This window comes from Melospiza melodia, unplaced genomic scaffold (genome assembly GCF_035770615.1).
Source record: "Melospiza melodia melodia isolate bMelMel2 unplaced genomic scaffold, bMelMel2.pri scaffold_35, whole genome shotgun sequence".
Taxonomy (NCBI): domain Eukaryota; kingdom Metazoa; phylum Chordata; class Aves; order Passeriformes; family Passerellidae; genus Melospiza; species Melospiza melodia.
In genome coordinates, this window is record NW_026948670.1 from 1,116,274 (window position 1) to 1,142,882 (window position 26,609).

The window sequence follows — 26,609 nt, forward strand, 5'->3', positions numbered from 1 at the left end:
TCTGCCCTGCGCCTGTTGGACCGCAGCCTCCTCCAGGCTGCAGCTCCTGTGCCCTGGGCTCTGGGGCCATCTCCGCATCTCTGCTGTTCTCCAGACTTCTCGGGAAACGCTGCTTTGTGCGGTCAAGTTCCTGAAAAGGAAAGATCTTGAAAAAACTGTGAAGAAAGAGAAACTCTCCAAGTTCGCTGAGCTCCTGGTAAGGATGGCCTGCAAGCCCCAGCCTCAGCCGGAGAAGCCCCCCGAGCGCGGTGCTCAGTGTGCGGGGCTGGCAGCTGTGCCCCGGCCCGGTGCTGCACCCAGAGGCCGCGCGGGCTCTTCTCCAGGCTCCCGTGGGCCCGAGCCAGGTGCCCACGGAGCCCTGGCCCGGCGGGGCTGCAGGGCGGCACCGTGGCTCCCCGGGCAGCAGCCGGCCCTCTGCCCCTTCCCCTCGGGAGCCCTTGGCCAGCGGCTGCTGGCCGCGCCTCAGGGCTGTGCGGGCAGGGGGGGCCGGGGCTGGGTGCAGGCAGCGCCCGGCCCAGGGGCTGAGCCCGCGCCAACCCTTCCTTCCTGCCTCTCTCTGCAGCTGGCAGAGGACAGGAGCCGAGCGGCCGAGCACCTGCGCCAGGCCATGCGCTACCTCGAGAGCCCACAGGAGCCCCTGCGAGAGGCGGCCATCAGGTTCATGGGTGAGCCACGTGCCCGGGCTGCCCCTCCCCTCCCCGGCCCACCGCAGCTCGGCCCCAGCCCCGCCTGCTGCCCCGGCAGCGCCAGCCGTGCCCTGGGGCGCCGTGGAGCCCCGCCTGGCCTGGGCATTGCTGCTGCCGCCCTCTGGCAGCCGTGCCCTGGGGCGGCAGCGTGCGGCAAGGGCCGGGCTGAGCCCTGCTGGGCCAGCAGCCCGTGTGGCCACAGTGCCGGCAGCGCCGCTGGCAGGGAGCTGTGCCGCTGGGGCCGTGACAGGCTCTGTGTTCACAGGCATGGCTGGGCGGCGCCTGAGGGGGCAGCAGCAAGAGCTGCAGCTGATCTGCACTGGTGAGTGAGGGCAGCGGGCAGACAGCGGGGGCTGCCGGGGCAGCTGCAAGCCCTGCCCCGGCTGCGGAGGGCTCTGCTCCCATGGGCAGAGCACGCGGAGCTTTCAGGGCACGTGGGCCATTGGTGGCCAGCAGCTTCGGGCTGATCCCCTTCCTCCCTGCTCCCTCCTGGCCATGGCAAGAGCCGGCTGGGATGGCCCTTGCAGGGTGCTCTCCTGGGCTCCCCGCAGATCCGGCTCTGACCGTGCCTCTCTTCCTCTCTCTTGCAGCCCTGGAACCCCTGACGGAGGACACGAGCAATGCTGTGTCACAGCTGGCACTTGAAACACTGCATGTCCTCCGGGCAATACAGCGTGGGCGATATTCCACCATCTGGAGGCTGCATGATCAGCTGCGCAGGGCATGGCGGACTCGGCCTCGCCTGCCGGGGCTTGGCTGCTGCACTGCCAGATGACCGAGGAGGAGAGCTGATCTGGGAGGCTGTCTTTGCTGGGGCAACCTGAGCCAGGGGTAATTTTCCTTTTCTTGAAGATTTTTCTTTTCTTCTTTTCCATTTTTTATCTAGATTGTAAATAAATAATATAGAGTATATGTCATTATATATATATTTGTATATATTATAGATTATTGTAAATAACTCAATTCTAGAATGTGTTATGATACACAGACTGCCAGGAGCTTTTCTTTGCTGCCCAGGGTCTGCAGGGCAAGAGGCAGGAAAGGGTGAAAAGGAAGCTTGTGCTCAGCAGCACAGCCGGCTGAGGGGTGGTGAGGCCCCGAAGAGGGGAAAGGGTGCTTGCGCTCAGCCAGCTGCCCAGGCGTGCAGTGGTCAAGGGAAAATGGCCAGAAGCCCCTTGTCCTGTGGTGATTCTGCTGAAGCCTTTGTGCTGCCGCCAGAGCGGGTGGGCAGGGGCCGGGGCTGCAGGGATCCCTGCCAGAGCGGTGCCCGGAGATGGCCACAAGCCCTGTGCCAGGCAGGAAGCACCATCCGTGTCCTCCTGCCCGTGTGGTGCTGGCTGCCTTGCTGAGGGCTCCCAGGTGCCTCTGGATGGGGCTGCTCTGGAGCTGCTGTGGGGCTGCGGCGCTGCTGCCGGGCAGCTTGGCCGGGCTGGGGCAGCCCCTGAGGGGCTGGGGCGCTGGCAAGCCCTCAGCAATGGGCTGTCAGAGGCCACAAGCAGCCCTTGTTTGCTTTGGGATCACCGTGATTTTGGGGGGCAGTGCAGGGGGGAAGAGAGAAAATGTGGGCTTTCCTCAGCCATGGCTGGGATTTTCCCTACCATGTAGGAGTTGGGCCTTCCTCAAGGCCCTGACAGAGATAAGAGTTTTTCCATTTTTCCTTGTTTTCCCTTTTTGCATCTAATCTCTTTTCAATAATGTGTTGTTTGTTTTTCCAGAGGAAGCGTTCCAGGTGGTCCAGTGTGGATGGGGAAGTGCTGGGGAACAGCTGTGGCGTGGATGGGCCGTGCCCTTGGAGAAGGCTGGGGCCATGGTTTGGGAGCAACTTTTCTTGCAGATGTGGCTGGTGTGAGGTGGGTCCCTGAGTGCTTGGCAGGGTGGGATCAGAGCTTTTGGGAGCTGGCAGCGAGCACAGGAGCATCCTGCTCTGGGCAGCTGCTGAGGGCTGGATGTGCCGTGGCTGGCTGCAGGCTGGGCACATGTGCTGCCCTCCTGCTCTTTGCCAAAGGCAGCAGGGATGGGCAGCTCTGGGCACAGCTCTGGGCACAATCAGCATGGCCTGGGCACCGCAGGCCTTGGCACAAGGGCACAGGAGCCCTCAGCTGACGGGCACTTTCTGCTTTCTCTCCTTGCAGCCGGGCTCTGCGGGTGCTGAGGCTGCTCTGGGCTCTGCCAGGGCTCTGCCGGGCTCAGCCCTGGGCCCAGCTGGGCTGGCTCTGCCCTCACATTGCTCTGACAGCTCTGCATCAGACGAGCCCATTGCGAGCACAGCGCCTGAGCTTTGTGCTTTGGCAGGTGAGTGAGACTCTGCTGCAGGCCCAGAGATTGCAGCTGGGGACACACATCCAATTGGCAAGGACCCAAACTCTCCACAGTCCCGGCTGAACACCTGGATCTCCCCAGGATGTTTTGTCTGTCCCATTCTTCCTTCTTGACTGGCTGGAATTGTGCAACTGCACTTTGTTCCTCCTCTAGCAGTGCCACGAGTGGGCCAAAGCTGGCGAGTGGGCCGTGCTCCTGAGGCAGTGCAGTCTGGAGCTGGTGGATGGAGAATTGCCCTTCTGCACTGCCAAACCAGAGCAAAAAGCCGTAAGTGGGACTTAGTTTCTCTTTGAAATCCCTGACAGTTTCAAAAGGAATGTGCAGCTCATTCCCAGGCTGAGAAGGAAGGTCATATTCTAAGGGATTTGGGCTTTGACAGAGTTTCCATTCCCAGTCCTGCTTGGAGCTGGAAGGGCACAAAGCAATTTCCTCTTGCTTCGACCACAGTTTCAAATACCAATGTTGGAAACAAAGCCCAAAATCTTTTAAGAGGTTGCTGAGGTCAGTAAGATGGATCCATGCCATCAGCACATTTACAATGGAAATAACTGAGTTCTCTTTTTCAAAAGATCATTTACTTCTTAATGCAAAGAATGTAACTTTGCACTTATGTTTTGGTTTTTTCACTAACATTATGTTATATTTTTTCACTAAAACTTGGATTTTATTCTTATCTTTTACAATTAACCTATTTTTTTCCTTCTTCCTTTTTTTTCCTTTCAATAAAAAACATGTCCTATAAAAGGAATGTCCTTTGCTCCTGGTTCCCGTGTGGAGCAGCTCCCTTCCTGCTGGCTGAGCTGCTCAGGCAGAGCCCGGCAGCTCCTCGCCCTGCAGGGCTGAGGCTTTTCCCCGTTGCTGGGCACAGACTGATGGAGCAGCACTGCTGAACACAGGCACACAGAGGCACCAGCATCAGCTGCCTTTGGCCACTTGAGGCTCCAAGGCCCAAACTCTGAGCAGCCAGGGCTGGAAGAGACTGGCAGGATCTGATCCCTGACTCTGGGCCAGGGCTGCACAAATGACCCCACAGCAGCAGCAGCAGCAGCAGATGGAGCTGACTTTGAGCACAGCCCCTGCCCCTCTTGCCTCCCGTGTGCAGCGGTGTCACAGCAGCCTGAGGCACCTGGGAGCCCCCAGTGCCAGCAGGGACTGGAGATGGCAGCCCTGGGCTCCTGGAGGCTGTGCAAGGAACGGAGCTGGGCACTCCCTGTCCATGGGGAGCTTCCAGATGGAAAAGGCTGCTGTGCCCAGGCAGCTGCAAGGGCACAGAAAGGAGGCTCTGGAGCACTGGATCTGTGCCAGTGCCACAGTCCTGGGCAGCAGCCAGCGAGCCCTGGGGCAACAGAGGGCACAGCACGAGGGACAGAACCAGGCAAGGGCAGAGACTGGAGAGAGCCAGGCCTGGGAGCAGGAGCAGCTGCTCCATTGCGCTCTTGGAGAAAGCTCTTGGCTGGTTCAAAGCAGTGAAAGGCGTGAAGGGCAGAGAGGAGGCCACAGCAAACAATGCTCCTGTTTGCACAGCCTCCCCTCTCCGTATCCCAGAAGGAATTGCATGGACTGTGTTCTTCTCTCCGAGCCGTCTCGTTCAGCATGAGCAGCTCAGCACCAGGAGCTGAAGGAGCTGAAGCCTCAGGCCACAGGAGCTGGGCAAGAAGGAACTTTTGGAGCAAAGTAATGCTGCTAAAATAGCCCCAGCTGAATGCAGTGGATATAATCATGGAATCACAGAATCCTTTCTGTTGGAAAAGCCCTCTGAGCTCACCCAGTGCAGCCAGTCACCCAGCAGTGCCAAGCCCAGCACTAAACCGCGTCCCTGAAGTGCCAAGGCCTGGACACCAGCCCTGAGTGAGGCCTGGACAGCAGGCCCTGAGCCAAAGGTGGCCTCTGGATGAACCTTCCAACCAAAGGTTGTCTTTGTATCTGCTCCCTAATGAAATATGCATGGTCATTAGGCCCTGTAATAGATGTAGCCACTCATTAGTGAGACATGTATTGACCTTTGTGTATTTAGAAGCCAGACAAGGCCATGAAATCTGACATCTGGCCTTGTTTGGGGCTGAATGGTCAAAGTCAGCTCCCTTGGTTCCCCCTTGAGCCCTGGCCAGGCTTTGGGAGGGACCCAAGAGGAGGATGAAAGCAGATGTTGCCACCCTAGCAGTGCTGTCAGTTTGTTCATTCAGCACTGTCAGAGCTGGGCCCTCTCCCAGCGGGGTTGGAGCCTCACCTGGGGCTGGAGGCGCCTGCAGGAATTCCCAGTGCCCAGGAGTGGCTCTGCAGCCCTTGGCTGTGACAGCTTCCCCAGCTGCTGTGTGGGTCTGGGGGATGGTAAAGGCTGAGGGTAAATGCTGCTGGATCTTTCTTAATCACTGCAGGCAATCTTTGGTGGGGATGGTTGGGTGCATTGCTGAGCTGCTCCTTTTGTGATTCTTTGCTTCCCTGAACTGCAGGAAATGACACTGATTCCTTCAGTTGGTGTCTGTGTCTTTGGTGCTGACCCTGCCCACTGGTAAAACTAAACTGGCACAGTCTGGCCAGATCCCAACAAAATGTCACTTGTTCAGTGTAAATGTGAGGAATCAGTCCCATCAGAAATTCCCAGCTGGGAAGCCCTTCCCTGGAGTTCCCTGGCTCTGGAGTGGGCTGAGGTTGGATCCCTGTGTGAGCAGTGGGGCAGTCGGGTAAAAGAAGCTGAACCCCTGGATGGCTTCAAATGCATTCAAAAATTGCAAATGGAAAAGGAAAAGACCTTTTGGGTTTAGGCATACAAAGATGAATTTGTTAAGAGTACATAGGAAACAGCACCTTCAGAAGGAACAATTATTGTTGGAATGCTCCCACATGGAGCAACAGAAGAAGGTTTTAATCTTGAGCTCATATGCACATGTGCAAGTGAAATAATAATATAATAAATAAGTATATACATATTTATAGGATAATAAGACCTTCATGTTAATATTTATAGATTTATATATATATGTGTCTATATCTACATATCTATATCTATATTTCTATAGCAATATGTACATATAAAATAAGAATAATGTGAAATAGTGCTGACAATACTAATTTGGTATCTTTGGCTGCTCAGGGATGTAACACTAAATACCCTACAGAACAGGATTGGCCAGGACCTTAATGTTAGTGGCCAACTTTGTGAGATTGTGTACAATGGAAAAAGGAGGAAGGGAGGAAATTGGCTATTTTTACAGGGTATGCTGAGTCTGTGATGCAGAGTGCTTTGTCTGTTCCTGTGAAAAATACAGTGATTAAGCCTGCAGGGTTTTTCAGGTACCAGACTATGCACAAGCTGCAGGACTGGTTGAACGGGTTGTTAAAAGAGCAGTGTAAAAAATGAGGAGATGGAATCTTTGCCCATGGAGAGCCCATGTCCCAGATGTGCTCCATGTCCTTCACAATGGCCCACTGGGGAAATGGAAACCCCCTGGCTGTGCACGGCTGCCCCCAGTTTGCAAATCCAACCATGGGCAGTGAGACTTGGGCTGCCTGGGAAATTGTTCTGGCTGTGATGGCCCCTGGCAGGGCCAGCCCAGAGGCTGCAGGGCTGGGCCTTCATGCATTGGAATTAATGTGGAGAAATTCAAAGCAAATGAGAGCTATCAATACTGAAACAGGAATTCAGATTCCTCCAGGACACTTTGCTTTGGTAACTGCTCCCTTGGAGCTTGGCCTTGCAAAGTGTTCCTGTCATGGCAGGAGGAAGTGATGCAGAATATCCAGGAGAAATTACAATAATTCTGTTAAAGAATAGTGACCAGGATTGGATTATTCAACCCCGTGACAGAGTAGCACAATTATTGATCTTGCAATATTAAGAACGATTGTGAAAACAGGAGATCCAGCTCCAGTCACCACCGTTTGTGGAGATAAAGGGTTTGGATGCAGCAGCCCTAATAATGGAGCCGGAGTGTGGGTCCAGAGGCCAAAAGGCCCTCCCAAGGCAGCTGAAGGAGCAGCTCCTAGGAAAGACAACTCTGAGTCCTGAACCCTGGGCAGGAACAATGGGAATGTGTCCCTGCAGCCAAGGATTCTGTGTGAGAACAAGTAGATCTGCCAGGATATTGTTTTACACATCCTGCCAGACCAGATCTCCCTGTTTGCCCCAAGGGCCCCTGTGGAAAATGCTCTGATCCACGGGGCTCCATGGGAAGGCTGCTGTGACACTGAGGGACTTGCACAGGAATTCCATCCAGGAGCCTGGGTGCCCCTCAGGCACTGGGACCCGGCCCCTTCCAGCCAGAGGGGAAAGGGCCCCCCCCAAGCCTTGTTAGCCACAGACAGCATGGGAAAGCTGAACAGCAAAGGGCCTGGGGGCATTATTCTGGAATTAAAAAGGTGCAGGCTCCGTGGACAACAGAATTCTTGTTCCTAATTGGAATGAGATTGAGAAAAAAGAATGAAGAACGGTGTCACTAAAGTACTCCTGATGTTTGTAAGGTGTACCTTGATAGTCAGCCAGAATCTTTGTCTGCCACAAACACCTCCAGTGTTTCACCAAGGGATTGGTCATCAAAATGTAATGATGGGTTATGATGGATTGCTGAGTTTCTTTTGTAATTCTTTGTTAATGTTGATGTGTTTTGCTGAGCTTATCCTTTTGTAATTCTTTGCAGCTGTGCATGATATAAATGACACAATTCCTTCAGCTGGTGTCTGTGTCTTTGGTAGTGACCCTGCTCACTGGTGAAACAGGGCCCCCTCTTGCCTAAGTGTTACCCGGAAAGGAAAAAACCCTCCCTCCAAAATTCCCCCCTTCCTCCCTGTTCCCCCCTTCACACCCTGAGCATGATGTGCTCTGGTCTGGGCTATGCCTGGGCTCAGTTGGTGTCCCCTGTCCTGGCTGTGTCCCCTGCCCAGCTCCCCCGCAGCCCCAGCCCCTCCCCAGCGTGGCTGGACGAGGGGCAGGACAGGCCTTGGCTGTGCTGCAGCTCAGCAAGAACAAAACCATCTCTGCGTGCCCAGCCCTGTGCTCAGCACCCGGCCCAGCAGTGTCTCAGTGCCAGGGGCTGTGCCCTCAGTCCCTGCCGGGGGTTTCCATGGAAACTGCCAGGCCAGGTGACCCAGGTGTCCCCCCAGTGCCGGTTGCCATGGAAACAGTGCCCAGCCCCGCCCCTTTCTGTCTGGCTGACCTGGCCTTTGGCCCTGGCAGTGCCGGTGGCTGCTGGTTCCTGGTGCCTGAGCGGCCAGCGCGGCACAGGGCAGGTGGCCATGGCACAGCCCCCAGCAAGGGATCCCCTCTGGCTCTCGGCACTGACACCAGCCCTGAGCAAGGGCCAGGGCAGCTTTCCATGGCCACCAACCATCACAACAAGGCCGGGCACTGGTTGCCATGGCACCAAACCAAGGAACAGGTCCATGTGGCCATTGCCATGGCACCTGGTGGCACCAACGAGTGTCACTGCCATTGTACCTGGAACAGCCCTGGAAGCGCTGTGTCCCAGGGTTGCCATGGCAGCTGAGGACAGCATGGCTGGTGCTGTGCAAGGGCCCTGGGGCAGATGGGAAGGAACAGCAGAGCAGGGGCTGATCCATCCCCAGTATGCTGCACAGCCCAGGGCAGCGTCCCAGAGCGTCCTCATGGAGCTGCCAACAACATCCCCCCTCTGCAGCCCTGGCCTCTCCCCCAGCTCACACAGGTGCCCCATCCTTGCAGGCACAGACGTGGCAGCACTGGCTCAGCAGCCCCTGTTTGCATTGCACACAGCAGGGGGAGCACCCCTATGCTGTTGGTGTGGGGACATGAACCTGAGGGAGCACAAATGCCATCAGCCCCTGGGGCCAGCAAGGGCTGGGGGATGGCAGGGAAACCACCCAGGTTTGTCCTGGCCTCTGCAGGCAGCCTGAAAGTTTGTTCCCATCAGATGGGAGTGCCCTGCGAGTGCCATCCTGTGGGTGCCCTGTGATGGCACTCAGGGTGATCTGTTCCATAACCTTGCTGGGCACCCAGCTCAGGCTGACAGGCCTGGAGGTCCCCAGATCCTCCTTCCAGCCCTTCTTGGGGATGGGCTCACACTGGCACCTCCAGTCCTCTGGGACCTCCCTGCTGAGCCAGCACTGATGGTAAATGATGGAGAGCAGCTTGGGGAGATCATCCACAGCTCCCACATTGCCCTTGGATGGATCCTGTCTGATCCCATTCACCTGTGAGCATCTGAGTGGCTCAGCAGGTCACCCACTGCTTCCTCCTGGGTTCCAGGAGCTGTTCTGCTGCCTGTGCCCATCTACCAGCTCAGGAGAACACTTTTCCTGAGGATATCCTCCCCTAATACTGAAAATTGAAACAAACTAGGGGTAAAGTAGCTCAGCCTTTTCCTTATCTTGTGTTACTATATTCTCCTCTGCAACCAATAAAGAGTAGAGGTTCTCCTACTCCTCCTTTTTGCTATTACTTTTTTATAAAAACATTTTTATGCTTTTTGCAGAACCCTCCAGGTTAAGTTTTAATAGAGTTTTCAACTCTCAGCTTTTCTTTCTGTATGACCCAGCAACATCCTGAAAGACTTCCTGAGTTGCTGGTCCTTTTTCCACCCCTGAGTCTCCAGAAAAGCTCCATGGGCAGCCAGGCCAGTCATTTTCCTCACTAGCTCATCTTCTGCCACACTGGGACAGGCTGCTTCTTCCCCCTTATGATTACTTTCTTGAAATGTGTCCGTCCTTCCTGGATCCCTTTGTTGTTAAGGGCTGTTTCCCTGAAAGCAATCAGTACCTGATTAGGTATTCCCCAAATCTGCAGCCTAAACAGGCCAAAGTCTGCCCTTCCTATTTCCAGTGCAGAAGTTTTGTTACTGCCCCTCCTTCTTTCACAGAACATTGAACACTTCATTATTTCATGGTCACTTTGCCCCAGGCAGACTCTGAGCCCCACATCTGCCACCAGCCCTTCTCTGTTTGTGAACAGCAGCAGACAGAGCTTTCCTTGGCAGTGGGAGTGTTACCAAAAATTTGGTAAAACAGAAAATTCCTTAACCCCAGTGTAGCATTAAGAAGCAGCATTCTTTATTCAGCTGGATGCATGGGGGAGAGCTCCTCCCAACGCTGTGCATGCTGAGTACAGGAAAGTTTCTGTTTATATTCTGTATTTTGCATACATATTAATTGATTGTCCTGGACTAAAAATACATATGATAATCATTTCCCCAAAATCATTAACATATTTCCCCTCCCCTTTACCCATGCATTCTCCTGTCCTGGGGGTCTCCCTGGTGGTCCCTGGTGGTCGTGGACCCCAATGTTCCCGTGGGCCTGGCTGAGCTGGCGGGACACTGAGGCTGCTGAACTTCCAGTTCCCCTTCTCACACAATGGGCACTGTGTGGTTTCCACAGGCCTGGGGTTGTGGAGAACAAGCTCCAGGTGTGAGCTCACCTGGTGAAGACAATTTATCATCTGGTACCATGTGGTCACAGAGTGGGCTATGACATCACAGAGTGGGTTAGGTGAGGTCATCGAGCAGCCATGGCATCATAGTCTGCCTTTGTGACAACAGAGACCAGCTGTGTGACATTGGAGAATGGGCTGTGACATCACAGAGCAGGCTGTGACATCACAGAGGGGCTGTGTGACATCCCAGCAGGCTGTGTCAGGTCACTGGGTTGGTCATTCTGCCCCAGCTCCCCCTCACAGTTTTTCCCAACAAGTCCAATGCTGTCCATGCCCAGCAGGGTCCCTGTCCCCCGGGATCCCCCTGGCCCACCTGGAGCCACAGCCTCCACCAAAGGATGTTCCACAGGATCCACCCAGAGCCTGACATGGGGACAAGGGACCAGGGCTGTGTGACCAGGACAGCTAGGACTGGGATTATCCAGGTCACTGTGGCCTGGTTTGGGTTGCCCAGGGCAGGAAAGATGTCTGGAAGCTGGAGCAGGGTCTGGGAAGGGCCTCCAAGGTGGGGCTGGAGCCCTTGGGCTGTGAGCAGAGGCTGAGGGAGCTGGGCTTGTCCAGCCCATAGCAGGGAAGGCTGAGGGGCTCCTCATGCCAGCCTGGCAGTGCCAGCCAGGAGGGGATGGAGAACACAGAGCCAGGCTCTTCACAGGGGGCCTGGGGGGAGACAAAAGCCAATGGGTGGAAGGGGAAAGAGGAGAGATCAGCCAGGGCATGAGCAGATGAAATGAGTCAGGCTGCTTTCAGCATTTCCTCAACACCAAGAGCAGCCTGACCCGCTTCTCCATCCACCACTGATAGATTTGCAAATCAGGAATTGTTTGAGCTGTTCTGTCCTCAGTCCAGGACAAGAATCCTGATAAAAGAACTCAATTGTGTTTATATCTATCACAGAACCACATTAGTCAAAAATTAATTTTAGTATGCCAATCAGTTGTGAACAGTGGACTCATCAGACATGCTGGGACATTGCACATAGCTCAGAGAAGAGTTTGTAATTGTGTAATTGTTATTTTAATGGTGTAATTTTTACTGAATTATATCCTGTTCAACTGTGGTCTGTTGGCTAGGTCACGTGTGGGCTGGAGGGAGCTCAGATTTGCACAAGGCTGCTCTGAGTGCCAGCCTTGGATGGGGAAAATGGTGGGGTGGGGGTAGGGACAGAGTCTGATTCATTGTCAGCCATGAAAGGTTTTGATTTTCATATCCATTCAAACTGCACGAGGAGGTACTTGGATTCAATATCAATTGGGGATTGCACATTTCAATGAATTACTAGTAAAAAAAAAATTACAGGACCTAAAAATATATTTTCTTGCTGTTTTTTTAAATTCAGGGTATTCACATTGAATTGGCTTCTGAAATCTGACTAATTAACCACTCGTTTGATTTGAACAAATTATTAATTAAATCAAATTATTCCCAGAGGCTTGGCTTGTTTAGCTGTTCTGAATGTCAATGAGCCCTGGGACACTGGATTCCTGCACTGAAGAGCTGAAGGCTGAACAAGCCTCTGGAGCAGGAAAATTCAGCAGCAGCCTCCAAGGTGCTGAGGATGTCAGCAGCCCCCAGTGAGGCCATCCCTGCCCAGAGACCGTGGGGGAATGAGCAGACAAGGAGAGCGTCCCTGGGGCTGGGGCAGCACAACTCAGAGGCAGCAGTGGCTCCAGCTGGGAAATGGAGTGTGGAATGTGGCTGGGAAAGCCCTGCCTGGGCTGTGCCAAGCAGGACACACAAGCCCTGACTTCCATCCAGTAGAAAACTCTGTCAAGGAGATATTTAAAAGGAATTACAATTGTTTCTGTATTCTGAATTGGACTTCCTGGAGAAATCCCAACAAGAGATCCTCAGGAGCTCAAAACAACAAAACAGTCTTTACTGGGAACTTTAGAAAATCACAGAAACTTTGGCAAAATCTTTAATATGACATTCAATGAAAAAGAAACACTTCTCATTACATTGACTTGGCCCATTCAACTTCATGAACTCTAAGCCTATTCAATTTTAAGTTAATCAAAATTTGCAAGAAGAGGAAATTAGAAGAAGACACAGAAAGAGAGAAAGAAACAAAAAAATATTAGAGAAGCACACACACAGCTGCCAGTCCCTGGAGTCCAGCTATGTTCAGATGGAAATTCCAAGAAGAGGTAGAGTCAAGATGTGTGCCTGCCTTGTGGTCAGCCTTCAATACCCTTGGTCTTCCTGGGCCCTTCCCCCAGGTGGGCCTTGGGCTCATTTGGTCCCTCAGGAGCTGGGCTGGGGCTGCAGAGGTGGCTGTGGAGCATTGCCTGTGCTGTGCCAGGGACTGGCAGCCATTGCTGGGCTGGGATAGAGGCTCTGGGGAGATTGGGGTTCCAGGGCAGGACAAGGCTGGACCTGCCCCTTCCTCCCCACACACAAAATGTTTCCAGCCAACAATCTCCTCCAGTCTGTCACAACAGGGAATGCTGGAAGTGAAATCCCAATTCTAGCCATGGGCACGTGGCGGAGAAGGACAGTTCTTTTCCATAGGAAGGAAAGCACAGAGCCCCAGTGTTTAGAAGGCAGGTGAGAGCCTCACTAGGCCAAGGCCAATCAGACTGGAATGGCAGATTTTGTCTGGGAGCAGTCTTTGGATTTAGGGAATTTTGGAGGTGGAAGCTCGATCTCAGCCATGGGCACCTGGAGAATCAGGACATTTTTTTCCCATAGGAAAGAGAGTACGGAGCCTTCCCCACTGTTTTGGGGACAGATGAGAGCTGACCCTTGTGAAACCACTGCCAGCCAGACTTGTCCTGGCAACATTCCTATTGGAACAATACCTGGACATAAGGAAATTTGGAGGTAAAATCCCAGTTTTGGCCATGGATGCTTGGAGAAGAAGGAAGAGTTCTTTTTCTATAGGAAGGAAAGCACGGAGCCCCAGTGTTTTATTAGCAGAAGAGACAACTGAATTCTTGATGATCTTGGCACCAAGGGGCACTGCATTCCATGAGCCCTTGCAGTGTCACAATGGTGCCAAGGATTCCATTAGGCCTTGCAGTGTCACAATGGTGCCAAGGATTCCATGAGGCCTTGCAGAGTCACAATGGTGCCAAGGATTCCATGAGGCCTTGCAGTGTCACAATGGTGCCAAGGATTCCATCAGCCCTTGCAGCGTCACAATGGTCTCCGTGGTTCCCCAGGCCCCACAGTGTCACGTGACTCTTCTATTCCATGAGCCCTGCAATGTCACAATGGACCTTTGGGCACAGGGGGTTTGCAGTGTCACAATGGTCTTGTTTGGTTCCCAATCGTCACAATGGACCACTGATGACAGGAGGCCCTGCAATGTCACAATGGAGCCTTGATTTCATGGGGCCTCTCAGTGTCACAATGATCCCTCCATTCCATGGGGCCACAGAGCTGGCATTGCACACATGGAATAGAGGTGTGTGGCTCCATGGAATGTAGGGATCATTGTGACACTGGCGGAGGGGGACCCGGGGGGACAGGAGACCCCACTGTGCATGAACAGGGTTGGATTTCTCTGGAGTAAACTGTGAGGGGGGGCTGGGCAGGATTGACGTCCTCAGTGACTTCACACAGCTCCTTTAATGTCACATAGCCCCCTTGTGATGTCACACAGCTCCTGTGATGTCATACATCACCTGTGATGTCACACAGCTCCTGTGATGTCACACAGCTAACTCAGTTACCCTGTAACGTCATACAGCAGTGCTGTGATGTCATAAAAGACTGTGATGTCACAGTCTGTTCTGTGATGTCACAGCCTGGTCCATGATGTTACACAGCCACCCAGTGAAGTCACAACCCACTCTCTGATGCCACAGAGCCACACTCTATGATGGCAGAGTCTGCTCTATGGTCTCACATCCTACTATGTGATGACACATGCAGCTCTGTGATCTCATAGAACACTCAAGAACTCAGTTATATTGAAACCCTGAAGTCTCTTGGACTTTGAAGAGATCCCTGTCAGGGACACAAGTGAGAAAGTGTCCCCAAGTTCCAGCTAGAGCAGAACACTGGAGGCAGTGATGACAGCTGGGGACAAGCAAGGCAAAGGTGTCTCTGGTGCTAAGCAAAGCTTGATGTGTTTGAGGAATGCAAAGGGCCAAGGCCTGGGCCCCAGCCCCTGGCCAGGCAGATCCTGTCCCTCCCTCCTTGCTCAGGGCTCTTGCCGGGATGGGCACTGGCATGTGGGGATGTGCAGTGCCAAGGGCAGGAGCATGGGGTGCCCCCTGCCAGGCTGCTGAGCAGGGACAAGGAGGCAATGAGGCCCCAGGCCTGCAAGGGTCACTTGTCTCCTGCTCCTGCCTCAGGCCCAGGCCCAGCAGCCATGGCCAAAGTGCTGCCCAAGTTGGCTCTGCCAGGGCTGTCTTGCAGCTGCTGCCCATCCCTGTGCCCTGTGCAGCCCAGGCTGTCCCACGGTGTCCCTGCCCTGCGCCTCTGTCCCTGCAGGCTGTCGGCATCCCCCGGCTGCCCCACCTGGCTGGGCCCTTCCTTTGCTGACAGCTCTGCCTCCTGCCTGCCTCTGCCTGCCCACACAGAGCCTGGGGCTGCTCCAGGCTCTGGCAGGGAAATTCCTTTCTGCTGCTGCCCAGGCTGGACCTCCCCAGCTGCCCTTGCTGCCATTATTTCCTTCTCATGCTTATATCCTCCAGGAAGAAAAGCTCCAGCCTCTCTGAAACCACCCTTCAGCCCCTGCCAGGCTGCTCCTGTTCTGTCCTCAGTCTCCACCCCTCTGAGCCCCGAGCCTGCAGCCTGCACCTGCTGGTTATTAATGAGGCCTCAAAACCCCATCTTGGGAGGTTTTTGGGTCCCCTCCAAGGTCTGTGAAAATGGGAAAATAGAGGTCAAAGCTATTTTCAGGCAAATCTTGCAGTGGCAGAACACGGTCAATATCTCTAATGTGAATGAGGCGGGATTTACATTTGTTAGAAGGAGGAAATAATTCGCAATGATGAGAGTGGAACAAAACTGAAACTGTTTCTCCAGAGAAGTGGATGTGCCATCCCAGGAATTGTCCAGGAGCAGGAGCTTTGTGCAACCTGACATAGTGAAACCCCATCCCCTACCCAAGGATGGAATTCCTGTTGTGTGGGTTCTCTGATGTGCTGGGTGAACTCACAAGGCTTCTGGTCAGAATGTCAGCTGAGGGCAGCCAGGCTGCTGCAGCAATTCAGAGGCGTGTCCCTAATAATTTTAATAACCAGATGATAACAACCCACTGAAACTTGAACAGAACTCGTTCACATTTAAGCAGTTAAGCAATCACTATAGGAAAAAAAAAATGTATAGACCAGTACATTTAGAAAATGTTGCATTTCTTCATTGCAAAAAAAAAGCACAATCAGTAGAGCATATATTGTTCATCCACTCAGCTGGGCAAACCACTGAACTGCTGCACCAGAAGACGGGCCCTATCCCATCCTATATTTCCCTTTGCCATTCTCTCTCAGAGTGCAGATGACACAAAACCAAAAAGCTCAACTTGAGTCAATCTTTACCTTCAAAGGAAATTCAGGAACCTTTGGCAGAGGCCAATGCTCTGCACGTTGATGAAATCTTCAAAGAGGCCAATGCTCTGCAGGTGTAAGAACTTTGCAGAGGCCAATGCTCTGCACCTTTAGGAATTCCCTGCGCAGGCCAATGCTCCGCGAACAATTCCCTTTGCGAATCGCCCAGGGAAGCCGCCTGCAGGAGCCCAGGCTGCGCACACCCAGCCAGGGCCGCGTTCTCGGGCAGCTGAGGCCGCGCCGCTGTCACAGATGCCAACGCCCCGTTCGCGGTTCCCAGGCACCCGCGGCCCCGGCAGCCGCCGCCGTTTCCCGGATCCTGCCCCTCCCGGCCCCGGACGCTCCCCAAGATGCTGCCGGGGCTCGGGGGCTTCGTCTGCCCGGGCTGGGGCTGGGCCTCCCCTGCGGGACAAGGTGGGGGGGGGGGGGGACACGACCCCCGGGGGCGTGTGTGAGTCCCCAATGTGCCCCCAAGCCGGGGTCACCCCCTTTTCTCTGCCCAGAGCTCCTGAGCCAGCTCCTGCTGCCCCCCGGGAGGGGCTTTGGGGAGCCCCCCGGGGACCCCCTTGAATGCCCATTCCTGGGCACTGGGACCCCCCGCATCTCCTTCCACAGCTGCAGGACCCCCTGCACCCCCTTATCCTGCCCCTACACCCCCTGCACCCCCTTTCCCGGGTATCCTCCTCTGGCAGCCCCTGGATCCCCCGTTTCCGTGAGCCCGGGGACCCCCGGACCCCATTCCCGGCCAGCCGGGGGCCCCTCACCCCCAGGCCTCCCTTTGCCCGGCGACCGGTGACGCCACCAAAGACTCGGGCCGCCATTGGCGGGCAGCAAAGAGCGGCGCCAATGGCGGGGCCGGAGGCGGCTCAGGGGGCGGGGCCGCAGCAGAGCAGCGCGATGGCTCCAGCGCTGGGGCTGGGGGCGCTCCTGGGCCCCGGGGGGCGGCGAGAGCTGAGGGGGACCCCCGGCACCGGGACTCTGTGATCGCCCGTTCCGGAGCACCGAGGGGCCCCTGAACGCCCAGTCCTTGGCGCCGCCATCCCCCCGCACCCCCATTCCCGGGCATGGGTTCCACCCTGCGCCCCCTTATCCAGCACCAACAACCCGCACCCCCTTCCCGGCCATCCCCCCTCTCCCAGCCCCCGGAGCCCCATTTTCCTTCACCCAGAGACCCCCTGACCCCTATTCCTCCCTTTGGGAATGTGGAGCAGCGCGATGGGGGTTCCCCTCCCCGCCTCACCATGCCGTGCTTCCCAGAGCCGGAATCCAGCGGGAATCTCACCCTGGTGCTCCCTGGGTCTGTCCGCGCTGCCATCGGCGTTGTTCTCCTCATCGGATTCGGCGTCTGGAGGCTCCAATCCGCTTCCCCCCAAACCCTTCCTGGGGTTCACCCTCCCAAGACTTCTGGGGGTCCCCCATGTCCCAGCCAGCCCCCCCCAAACTCCTCCTGGGTCCCCCATAAGCCGCACATGGGGATTCCTGGGAGTTCCCCTGTGCTCCCCCATTCCCAGGATTTTGGGGGGTCCCCCCCGACCTGTCCGTGCCCCCCCAGATTTCTTCCACAGCCCCACTGTGATGGTGGGGCTGGGGGCTGAGTGCTGGTGCCCATTGCCTGTAGCAGATCCAGCGCCGAGGGGAGTTTGGGGGTCCCTCTGCATTTGGGGTCCCCTGGGGGTTGGGGTGACCCCCCGGGCCCCCAGGATCCCCCTGAACACGCTGACGCTGCCTGTGCTCAGTGAGGGGGTTCATTCCCAGCACGGGGTCCCAGCTCTGTCACCAGCATTGCCTAGGTACCCCAAAACCTCCTGGGACCCCCAAACCCCCTGGAACACCCCAAAATCATCCCTGGGCTCTCCAAAAGCTCCCCAACACCACAAAACCCCATACAGATCCCCCCAAACCCTCCCAGGACATCAAAATTCCCACAGGAGGTCCCCCAACATCCCTCCAGATCCCCCTGAGAAGGTTCATACCTGGCACGGGATCCCCATCTCTGTCACTGGCAGGTACCCCAAAACAGCCTTGGGTTCCCCCTGGCATCGCCTAATCCCCCCTTTGGATGCCCAAAACCCCCTCCTTGGGAACCCCCAAAAATCCACCATGACCCCCCAAAATCCCCGGTATACACAAAACCTCCCCAGGAACCCCTCACAACAGTTTATACCCAGCACTGAGTCCCCACTGCCATCACCCAGGGACTCTCAAACCCTCCCGGGACCCCCAAACCCCCTTGGGACCCCCAACATTCCCAGGATCTCCAACTCCCCCTCCCAGGCTCCACTGTCGGAATCAATGGGAGCAGTGTTGCTCTTTCTAGGAGACTTATAGTGGGACCCGACCATAGTGGGGCCCTTAAAGCGGCGATGGTAGAGAGAACCCCAAAAATCCACCCTGGGAGGCAAAACATCCCCTACAGGGGCTTGGAGTGGGGGCCCCATTAAAATGCCAATTAAAGCTGTCATGATCCCCCCTTGAAAGGGGCTTGTGTGGCTGCGGCCCCACAAACACCCTAAAATGGAAAGGAAAAAACACCCTTGGAGTGTTGGGATCCCCCCCGAAAAACCCGCAAAAGATAAAACCTCCACTTCAAAGGGGCCTGGAGACCCTTAAAGGGCCTCGAGGAGGGACAAGATCCCCTCCTTTGCTGGGGCCTCTCCCAGCCAGGAACTCTCCCGTTCGCTGCCCTCGGGGCAGCCCCTGAGTCTGTCCAAACACGGCAACTTTGCCGTGCTGAGCCCAGATCCAGAGTCCTGACTCCTGCAGAGGGCACAGCAAATCCCCCGCTCGCTGCTGTGCACTGTCCCTGCTGAGGCTCACACACTGCCGGGCACATTCCCTGCCTGCAGGATTCGTGCCCGACCCGAGCACTGCACTGATGGCTCCAGCATTGCTTTCCAACAAAACCAGGGCAAGGCAAACTGGGTGTAGCTCATGGTATTTTGCAGTGTCTAAAACTCGCTAAGTCACCAATCTGAGAGGTGAGATGCATTTGGAGTTCATGGCATGGAGAAGCAGTGCAACATGGAAAGGGGGAGCATAGGAATAAATAGAGGAAAACATCTCAGATTGTTCCTTTCCATTTTCATTTCACCTCTGGAAAGCTGTTTCAATTCCCCAGGAATCTTCTCCACAGTCCTGTCTGCCCTTTTCAAGAACCTTTCCTGGAGAACAAGGTCACAAGATGTGACCCCAACTGCAGCTTCTCTTGGCTTTCCACACTGTGAGTGAAGCACGACTTCTGCAGCAAAGCAAGACTAATGTTTGGATTCCTTGGCAACTTGTTCTTACTTTTTCCTTGTGGGCTGGGCAGTTGTGCCATTGCTGAGTTTTTCATTGTGCCTGTTCTAACTCAAAACAACAGGAGGTTTTGTTGGGGACTTGCTGGGGAATGCAAGCCTGATCGAATGCAGAGAGAATCTCCAGGACACTCTGGGAGCTCCCTGGGCTGGGCTCGGGTTCCCACTGGGACTCTGCAGAGGGCTGGGCTCCAAGTGGGATCAGCAGCAGTGCAAAATACCTCTGGGCATCTCCAATTTCTGCTGCTCCAAGGAAGCAATGAAGGCAGTCAAGTTCTGTTTTTTCATTCTCCTGGTGGATTTTTCCATTTGATTTGCCACTCCAGAGGCAATTTCTGTGATGGTCTGTGTAGGTAGATCCTATTTCAACAGCACCAGCAGCAGGGTGGTGTTTGAGTGCTGCAAATGTGATCTGTGAGGCTTTCATTCCCCTCGACTTAATACTCAAGGACTTGTGAGCATTTCAGTCTCTGCTAATCATGATGCCTGTGAGAAAAACACTGAGTTCACCATCACAAAAGCACAGTGGGCAGCAGTGATTGAAAGAGGGAAGTGCAGTTGTACTGATAAAATTCAGGTGGCAAGCACAAGAGGGCCAAGAGCAGCCGTGATCTCCAATTGCCAAGGCAAAGGCACCAGCAGCCTCCTGCTGTCAGCTCAGGGTGAGTAAAAGAGCGCTGAAAACCGCACTGGAACCCGATCCTTTCTTCCTCTGAGGGCTGGGCCAGGGCAGCACAGGTGGACCCTGAGCAGTCAGGGCTGTGTGTGGGTGCTGGTTGCTCTGCTCCAGAATTAAGCTGGAAAAAGCCCTTGGGAGCCAAGGCAGGGGGAGGGGGGAAGGGGCCGGCGCCGCTGCTGCTCCTGGCCAGGAGCCCCGGCTGGGCCGGGCCAGCGCCCCCTGTGCTGCCATTGCTGCTGTGAAGAGGCAGAATCTGTGGAAGTTCAGCGAGTGTCTGGTAAGAACACCCTGCGAGCTCCAGCCTCAGCCCGGAGAAGCCCCCCGGGGGCGGTGCTCAGTGTGCGGGGCTGGCAGCTGGGCCCCGGCCCGGTGCTGCACGCAGAGGCCGCGCGGGCTCTTCTCCAGGCTCCCGTGCGCCCGAGTCTTGGCTCCTTTATCTCCTGCCAGGGAGATGTGCTGTGTCTCCATCCCCTTGTGTTCCCGGATCGCTCGCTACCTGCTCCGGCTGCTCAGCACACAGGAGCCACGCTGGGAGCTGCCCGCCCTGGCGTTCCTTGCGGAGGTGAGCCTGATGGCCAGCGCTGCCGGCTGAGCTGCCTCCCAGCTCTCTGCCCTCTCGGAGCCACAGCTGCCTGGCACGGTGCCCGCGCCCTGTGCTGCTTTCAAGGTCTCTAGAGGCGCCTCCAGCTTTGGCTGCTGCCGGGCCGTGCAAGGGCAGGCCCTGGAGGAAAAGCTGCAGCCACACAGCCCCGCCAAGGGCTGAGCCCTGCTGAGCCCTGCACAGCAATTACCTTCTGAGCCTGTGCCCGTGCCCATGCCTGTGTTTGGCTTGGCCTTCCTTCCTGCAGCAGGGGCTGCCAATCGGCCTCTGCTTCGTTGGGAAAACACCTCCTTCTGTCCTGCCTTTTGGCCCATCACTTGAGAAACAAAAAGTACACCTTAACAGATGGAAAAATTCTTCATTACTTTGATGGCATGTTCAGGACATCATGCTTATGCAAAATCGGGTGTAATCAAAAAATCATCTGGTCTTTTTCAGCTGGGCCAGTGCCCACCCTCCTCCAAACAGCTGCCAGTGCTGAGCAGAAGTTGTGAGTGGATCGTGCAGGGCGAGGGCACACACGTGCATGGCTCTGTCCTGGAACCTGCAGCGATGCCCCCCTGGCCAAGCTTTGGGATCTGAGCTGGCAGCTCTCCCAGGAAAAAGGCCTTGACATACCCTCACCATCTCCCAGAGGCTCAATTCTGAATGTCGGCTGGGAAGCCAGATCACCTTTAGCAACAGGCTCAGCTGCAAAGAAAGGCAGGACACAACAGCTCCAATGGCACTGCTGAAGATTCTCCTTCAGGCCCGAGTGGCAGTGAGGGCACCTGGATGATTGGTGCCCTCCAAGGCATTCCCTTGTCTCTGCCTTCCGCTCAGGAGCAGGGCCAGGGGGACCTCCTGCCTGCAGTGGCCCCACACTGGGATGGAAGGAGCCCCATGCGGGGCAGTCGGGGCAGAAAGGATTCCCTGGAGCTGCCAGCAGCTCCAAACACAGCCCCAGGCAAGGCCAGGGCTTGGCAGTGGCAGCAGGAGCAGCTCAGGCTCCCTGGGGGCAGCAAAGGAGCTGAGAAAGGCTCAGCCCCGGGGCACAGCCCTGGGCCCAGCCCCTTCCCTCTCTGCTCTTCTCTGTGGCTACACAGAGCACACAGAAGGACACAGTGCCATTGCACACGGGAGGAGGATGGACAGCCAAATGCCCCTTCCTCCCACTGAAAGCGATCCTGTGGGATCCCTCAGGGCTCCAGAAGGGAGCAGAGCAAGGTTTCCAGAACTGATCAACCTTCAGAGGAACTTAAGGGAACTGGCTCATGAGTAAGCTCTTGCCACACCGACACGGATTATTCTGTAAGGAAAGGTACATTCAAAACATGCCTCCAACATCTGGCAAGGTCTTCAAAGTACCATTCACCAGCATTTCCAACTAATCCCAGTCATGATCCCAGTCGAGAAGGGAGCACAGATGCAACAGAACCATTTCCATGGTGTGCTGGGATCACCTTCTCCCTTGGGGAATTGGGCACTGCAAGGGGGTGGGGTAAGGCTGTGGAAGCCTGTGGCTCCTGGTCACTCTCCATGCTCTTTGCAGGTGCTGTGCAACATGCCTGGAGGGGCAGCTGGAGCAGCCCAGGGCCCTGGGGCTCTCTCCCTCCCACACAGGAAACCCTCACTAAATGCTTGGGCAAATCTGCAGTGCCACAGCTGTCAGTCCCAACCTCCGTCCCTCCCTCCTGCTTGCCCACCTGCCCATGGAACAGCTCCCACAGCCCACGGGCACATAGCCAGGCCCTCTCAGGACACACTGGAGCCTTGCTCTCCCCCTCTGCCCTTTCCCCACCATGGGCACCCCGTGCAGCCGCTCCCAGGTTTCGGGACGTGTCTCCCACCGAGGGAGCCCAGCAGGACAGCTCAGTCCCTGACAGGAGGGTGGAACCAGGTGGGGCTCTGCTCCCATGGGAACAGGGACAGGACAAGAGGAAATTGTCTCAATTTGCAGCAGGAGAGGTTTAGATTGGAAATTAGGGAACATTTCTTCTTGGAAAAGGTTGTAGAGCATTGGAACATGTTGCCCAGGGCACTGGTAGAATCACCATCCCTGGAAGAGCTCAAAAGACATGTTGATGTGGGACTTGGGATGTGGTTTAGTGGTGAACATAGTGATGGTGGTGGCTGATGGTTGGAACTGATTTTTTTGAAGGTCTTTCCCAACTTTAAGGATTCTCTGATTCCATGATTCTAAACAACCCAGTGATAACATAATCTAATCTCTCTTGGTGTACATGACTTGGTTCACTCTCTGATGTTTTCTCCACATCCACGTTGCAATGCATCTTCCAGCACATGGAAGGAAAAAACCAGGTGTGAAGACTGGAGAAGGAAAATGAGCCCACATCACTTCCCTGGGAAGAGAAGAGAAGATCCGACAACTTCCAGAGGGGAGGAGAAACAGAAAAAAATGTTTGAGATGCTGAAGTAGTGGCAGAGGTACCAGGGAGAAGAAATAAGAAGTGAGAGAAATGGTGGCTATGAACTGCAGGGCAGGCAGAGGACACCAGTGACCCAAACAGTTTGGCACCTCCTGGCCATTAGGCAGCTGACCCCAAAAGTTCATCTCATCTCAAAGGGCATGCACAGCCTCGCCCACCCAGTACAGGGCAGGAACAGCATGAGGAAATGGGAGGGGAGTGTCATGAACAACCTAAATACTGTCATGCATTTCCAGCAGGTTTTGCAGCCTGTACTGAGCATCTCAGTCCTGTCTGCACGGTTCCCAGACACCAAAACCATTAGATCAGAGAGAGCTGATTAAATCAGTTGTTAAAATTTCAATTTGAAGTCAAGTCTTTTGAATGATAAAGACCATTTAAATCTAGCCGCTCAGAAGGCAGAAGACTGGGCTGAAGCCAGAGCTTTGAGGAGCAGCCAGATAGGGACAGGTAGAGCCAGGGAATGATAACATGGCATCCACCTCAGTTTGGGAAGAATCATTTGCCCAGCAGGAGCCCAGCTCCACAGCAACATGCCTGGAAACTCTGCATCATAAATAGCAGGGAGCTCATTCATACAGCAAAAGATTTCCTGGCCTTATTTACCCTTCCACATTTGCTGCAGCTCTCCATTTCAAAAGCCATGTGAGTACTCTGGACTGGAAGGCTTGTCCTTCCCCTGCTCCTGGCTCTGCACCAAGATGTTCCCTGTTCTGCTGCTGACCAATGCATCTCCTGGCTCCCTACCACTGAAGGAAAAGAAATCTATTTACAAGACACAAACAGCTTTGTGTAAATCACAGCCATGGGCTGCCAATTGTGTGCTCTCCCAGCCCAGCAGTGCCTCCTTCCCCCAGCACAGAGTGCTGCACTAGTGCAGCTCCAGGCGCTTGTTGCTATTAGGTCATGTCACCAGGGACTGGAAAGCATCGGACTATGCTCTGTGTCTTAAAAATCCAGATGTGCGATGATTATCTCATGATAGCCATCATAGATCCTGTGGTAATGCTATTTCTAATCATTTAGCCTGCAGGAGTTCTTAGGCTGGGATGAGCCCATGCTCCGAGCTGGAGCAAACTGTGTGCTCAGGTCTACTGTGTGAAACAATCACTGTGGTCCTAGTGCTGCCTCCTCCCTGAAAAGATGGAGCTGTTACATTCTCCTGAGTCCACATGGTAGAACCAGGTAATTTCTAGTTGGGAGGATGTACAGCAATGCTCAAACCACTAATATCACTAAATATAGTTGCATGAAATTAAAGAATACCCTTACTTTCAATTACACTCCCCTTTTTTACCACCTGATTACATGATAATATGTTGTTACAGTTCTTTCCCTACATCTCTTCTTTCTATATGTGGACCATCTCAGGGCTGCAGCAGGAGTGGAAGCACCCAGGCAAATGACTCATCTCCCTCAGGCCAGATGTGGATTTTGACCCAGCAAACCAGAGCAACATTGACATAAAGGTGGAGTTTTGTGTCATTCAGGGAACAAAACATCACAGCAAATGACTGCCTGGAGTTTGGTGTGTTTCCTAGAAGACTTGCAAAGTAAGTAGGAAGGAAATATCCTTACTGTTTATCACAAAAGGTCAAGTGTACAAACACCTGCAGCTGCAGACATCACAAAGATGCTGTGTTTACAGCAGGCACTGCCCCATTCTGATTCTGGGAGTCTCTAGCCCCAAAGAGAGCTCGTTGAGGCTGGGGGAGATTTCAAGAGACAGCAGGAGGCTCCCTTTTTCTCTATGCTCCCCTTTTCTTTATGCTTCTTGAAAATCCCTCCCCTCTTCCCACTAACTGTGCAGGCACTGTTGGATGCAGCTTCCTGCAGCAGATTTCTTCTTGCTGTGACAGTGCCAAGCTCGCAGGGCCCTGCAGGAGGGACCTCTGTGAGCAGTGGGATTTACACTCTTTAACAGCAGCCATGTCCCAGTGAAGCGGTCAAGCTGGGCAAGGACTGTCCTTCTCGGACGGCCCGGCCAGCTATCCAGCACCGCTCGCAGCAGGGCAGCACTGTCCCGATCTCCGTGGCTGGGGAGAGCGCCTGAGGCAAACGCCCTGTGCTGTGACAGCAGCCACACCTTGCGGCGGGACGTGGCACGGCTTATGGCTGCAGCCAGCAGAAAAAAGAGAGCGCTCTCCAGCTGTGGGGAATCCAGGTTCACTGGATCCCAGGGGAATCGACAGCCGGACAGGGAAAGGGAGAGACGCTTGCAACAGCTTCTAAGGAGGGAGGGAGACAGGGGAGGAGTCGACCCTCTGGCGAATAGAGTTTCAGAGGGGAGCGGGATACAAAAGATTGACTTAGGGAGAACCCCAATGGAGATAACTTGAGGGTGGGGCCCTGGTCCCTGAACCAATCACTCAACGCTCTGGCTGGAAGTTTCTAGAGAGAAGGGTGCGAGCGCCGAGTGACGGACAGGGTACCGGGGAGGGATTTGAGAAAGGATACACTAGTGTCCAAGGCAACTGGGAAGGAGTTGGGATAACTGGCAGCACAAGGGAAGGAGAAGATAACCAGCGCAGAACCATTACATGTTAGGGGGAACAGAAAGTCCAACTTCTACAGAAACAACATAACATCCCGGGACAGTCCTGGCACTGCAAACATGTTTTCCCTCTGCAGTTTGCAGTAACAGTCAAGGAGCATCCAAACTCTTGCAAAGCAAAGCTTGTTTAAAGGATGGGTTTAGTGCCGGTGAGCTTCCAAGGACTCCTCCTTTGAAGCAGCCTATGCAGGGGGACTCTGAAGTGTCCCTGTACCCTCCGAGTTTCAGACAGAGCTGGGAAAACATGTAACCCTCTGCTACCCCCTCCCCAAGAGCAGACAAGATGCCGTCCCCCTTTCCCGGAGCTGGGGGAGGGAAAGGAGGCTGGAATGGCAGTGATGGGTGGGTTTGTGGCCGTCCCATTTCCAGCAGTCTCTGCCTTCTCCACTGGCCTCGCGGGTGCTCTGCAGCTTCTCCCCGTGAGAATACCCTCTGCCCCTGTGCAGAATTCAGGAGTAATGCACAGTCTCTCCCCTTCCCAGAAATCAGGCTGTGTGAGTCTGATTGCATATGTGGACATGCCAAGTTTTAGCCCAAAGAGAGTTTTATAGCTGACTTACAACCCCCTGAAATAATTTTATTATGGAAGCAGTGACATACCTTGATAGTAATGCACACGCACCACTCCAGTGCCGGGATTTATAGGGCATTTACGAGGTGTGTGTGCAGGAGGTGACATCCCCAGCACACGCAGAGCTGCCAGTACCTGGCTGGAACCCTTCCAGCGAGGGGCTGGTGGCCCCAGGGTGTCTGGCAGCACTGTGGAGGTGGCTCCTCACACAGCAGACCTGGGAAAGGGACAAGGACATGAGTTCAAATAGCTCACGGCAATGGTTGGCAGGAGCTCCTGAGAAATTCTTCTCCTTAGTTCTGATGGGCAACAACAAAACAAATTTGGTGGTGCAGCTATTGATCATCTTCAGGTGAGCTCAAAGCAGAACTCTTCCTCCAACCCCTGCTGGAGATCATCTGCTCTGTAGTGTGGCCCACTGGTCTCAGAGCCTTGTAGCAGTGTGTTTCTGCGGCCACGGGCCATGAAATGAGATGTCCTGGCTGGTGCAGTTGTGTTTGGGGGAGCTGGGACACCTCTGAACAGCCAGGATACCCAGGAGCATCACTGGGGACCAAGTATTAATTAGTATGTA